The following is a 3,946-nucleotide window of genomic DNA, read 5'->3' as shown; positions in this document are numbered from 1 at the left end:
TGAATGGTTTTATGAAGTCTATATTCCATAGTTAGCTAGAATTTTAACAAAAAAAAAATAGCTAGGGGCCAATCAATTTATAAAATAATACTTCATCCGTTCCATAGTAGTAGTCATTTTGCCATGTTAGTACGTTTCATAGTAGTGGAGTCGTTTCTCTTTTTAATAAAAGCTAATACATTTTCTCTCATTTATTTTACTATTTCTTATTTTATTCTCTATTCATCTCTTTATCTTTTTTCATTTTCTATATTATATTTTTTCTTTACCTGACTCACTTAGCACGAGTTTTCTTAAATCGTGTGTCGAAATGAAACGTCTTTACTATCGCGGAACGGAAGGAAAAGTATAGTTCTACCTCTGTCCAACTCAAAATGTCCATAATTTTGAGTGGCACAGAGTTTTAGAAAAAAATGGACATCTTAAATGGGACAGAATGAGTAATTACTTATTTATAAAATAGTACTGATGATATAGTATAATTAGTATATCTTGGGACTTAAAATTTATTTTTTCAACCCACCTAATGCTAGAGCGAATTACAAAAAAATTACTCCTGCAATTGTGATGTGGGTTGAATAAACAAATTTTACATCACAAATTAAAATATACTATTGAAGTTGGGAAACATTTAAATAAATAGCATAGCATTGCTATTTTTAAAATAAGTAATACTATATTATTTTATAGATTAATTAACTTCTAGTTAAATTTTAATTAATCTTGCAACTTTAATAAATGGTCAAATATGTTATAACTTTGCCATTTTGTCAATTATCATCTCGATTATTGAGGAAAATTCTGTATAATTTAGAAGCCAAAACATTTTAATGTAATCTTATATTTCATATTTTCGTACTAAAACTAATGACTTTTGTGAATGGTAGTATAAATTTGCTAAAAAAACATTAATTTCGACTTCATGTCATACACAATTTTCTTAAAATACAAAAATATGTGATAAATTGAGAAAAAATATTAATATTGTAGTTGTAATTAGATACCCTTTTAAAATTATTATAATTATAATTTGACCTCTTGTAATTTGAGATTAGGCCAATTTGACCTAACAATTATTGCTACTAGCATTTGATATATACTACTGTTTAAGGGGTACATTAAGGTCCTGACCCCTTAGTGTTAAACATAACACTAAGAGCATCTCCAATGGCGGACGTCCGGTCGGACATCCGGTCGGACGTCGCGACGTGCGACCGGGACGTCTGCTATTGTGGCGTTTAGGGTCGGATACGGACGTCCCGTGAGGACGTCGGGTGTCCTCGGACATCGGCGCGACGGGCGGGTGGACGTCCGCCATTGTGGCGTCCAGTCGGACGTCCCGTTTTTAAATTTTTTTTTTTCCAAATCATGTATGTTTTTTCCGATGAAGTTGTTAATTTTTCCCGTTCGTATTCTCGGTCAAATTTTATTTCCGTAAATGTTAATTGTTTTATTTGTAAATGTATGATTTTTTTTAATTGCGGGATGTCCTAGTGGGAAGGGCGATGGGAAGGGCGGATTGTGCAGGGGATGTCCTAGTGACGTGGCAGTGGGATGGGAAGTCCTAGTGACGTGGCAGGAGTTGTTTTTGGGATGTCCTAGTGGATGTCATAGTGGGATGTCCGCCCACTGGAGATGCTCTAAGAGCATCTCCAATGCCGGCGTCAAAATCGCGACGTCGAATTTTCGCCGACGCCGGTTCTGACGCCGAACCATTGGAACCGGCGTCGGCGAAATCGGCGTCAAAATCGGCGTGGCCATGCCGATTCACTCGATGACGCCGGTTCCGACACCGATCCTCACGGCGCCATTGTAGGACCCCTATTCGGCGTCAAACGGGCGTCAGATTTTAAAATTTTTTTGTTTTACTTTTTTAAAGCGCTGAAGAAGCGCTGGGCGACGACGGAGACGAGGACGGCGGCGAGGAGTGATTTTGTTTTACTTTTTAAAATTAATGTACTTTTTAAGTTTTAATATTATTATTCGAATTTTCCGTATTTGTCTCGTAAATTAAATTCCGTATGTTGATACGAGTGTAAATTAAATTATATATTTGTTATTAGTGATGTGGATAGGTAGTGTGAAGGCTATGTGAGGGCTATTTGATGTCCAGTTGATGTGGCAAGCTGATGTGGCAGGAGAATTGTAGTGCTGATGATGTGGCAGTGTGAAGGCTATGTGAGGGCTATTTGACGTCCAGTCTTACTGGAGATGCTCTAACATCAACCATTGGATCATTTATTTATATGGGTGAGATTTATTCTCTTTCCCCTTCTACCCAAACCCTAACCCCCTCATTTTTCAGCCACCGATCAAGAAAACACGGCGACTGAACCCGGAAACACGGCGCAAATCAGACCAAAGCAAACACCGATCTTGTTTTGCTGTTTAATCGAAGCCAAAAATCGCCCTTTTTATCCTTCGCCCTAAATTTCCATCGCTCGTCTCCAAATCGATTCGTCCTTCGACTGAAATAAGGTAATCATCGGTCAAAATTTGTTGGGTCTACATTGGGGAAACAGATTTGCATTACCCATTAATATTGTTTCGAATCTTTACGTCAACATTAGTTTTTAATTCGTTGGGGTCTACATTTTATTTAGTGCTTACATTCTCCCTAAACCTTCCCTCTTCTTTGGCATTTTAAATTCTTGTTTAATTACGTCTGTAATGTACTGTTGGTTAGGGCTGGTTGCTGATTTGGTGGTCGATTTGGGCTCTAAATTGTATCTGATTGCGTCGAATTTTGTCGGTTTATCTTTGTTGTTCATCATCATTGATTCGATTATTGCTTGAAGCATCTACATTGGTAGCCTATTCAAGCAATTTGTGTTTCTAGCAATTTGTACATTGTTTTATACCCAGATTCTACATTAATGGTAATGTATTATGCAATGTACATTAAAAGATTATCTGACTACATCATGTTCTGTTACATTATTTATACAATAAATTACATTATTTACGTTATTTGGCACTCCTATGCTATAGCGAAACTTTCGCACCAAAAAAGATACCAAAAAGTTCTTGTAGATTTTAAGATACGTTATACGCTTATCAAGTGTACATCATCTGATTACTCTATATGTGATACATTATCTAGGCAATTATGTACATTATTTTAATGTATGTCTCCTACGGAGCAATGTAGATTATAATATGTTTGATGATGGCAAGAAGTTATATCCATTCCGTTTAGCAATCCATGGGGCTAGTATGTAGTACCAACCAGTAGCACAATGTTACATTATTTGTAACTACCGTGACACACTACTCTGTATTGCTGTAGTGTTTGTTGTATTATTACTGACATTAGGTTACATTATTCACGATGTTGTTTACATTATTTGGTAATGATGTGCTATATTATTATGTGATGTAGTATGTTATGTGAGATTATATCGTTTGTTAAGTTACATTATATGTTTCGTGAAAGTACATTAATTTCACATTTATAATAATCAGTGTATGTGTTTCTGAATAGGCTCAAAGAGTGCAAGAATCGATTACGAGGATGACTTTGATGATGACATGCCCATTGCATTAGCGTAACGACTAGCTTTAAAGATGTCCAAAGATGTGCTAGATTATTATGTGTTGTACTATACTATGTGAGATTAGTTCATTTGTTAAGTTGCATTATATGATTCGTGAAAGTACATTAATTCATATTTATAATAATTAATATATGCTTTGATTTGAAATATTGATCAACGATTTGCTTTAATTCTTTGGAGCATTCAGGTACAAAAAAATGTAGTAAAAATAGTGAGATCAGTTACACATTAAATAAAAAGTGTATAATACAATATACATTATTACATACTAGTACTGTACATTAAAACCATAAATATGTACATTACCAAAATGACCGAAACAAATAGACCAAAAAATATACATTAAACTACTACATTTTTGTGACATAATAATGTACCTTTGTAATAGA

General features: G+C 34.8%; 1 long non-coding RNA gene across 1 annotated transcript; it reads left to right on the top strand.

Moving 5' to 3' along the window:
- The first annotated feature begins 2,262 nt into the window (after nt 1-2,262).
- On the top strand, nt 2,263-3,699 carry LOC121791365. The gene is made up of 2 exons (XR_006048554.1): nt 2,263-2,478; nt 3,485-3,699. It is a non-coding gene; the product is annotated as an uncharacterized LOC121791365 (long non-coding RNA).
- Nucleotides 3,700-3,946: the final 247 nt, after the last annotated feature.

Source organism: Salvia splendens, unplaced genomic scaffold (assembly GCF_004379255.2).
Source record: "Salvia splendens isolate huo1 unplaced genomic scaffold, SspV2 ctg790, whole genome shotgun sequence".
NCBI classification, from domain to species: domain Eukaryota; kingdom Viridiplantae; phylum Streptophyta; class Magnoliopsida; order Lamiales; family Lamiaceae; genus Salvia; species Salvia splendens.
The sequence above is the reverse complement of the archived record's forward strand: the minus strand, read 5'-3'. Positions and strand labels throughout refer to the sequence as shown.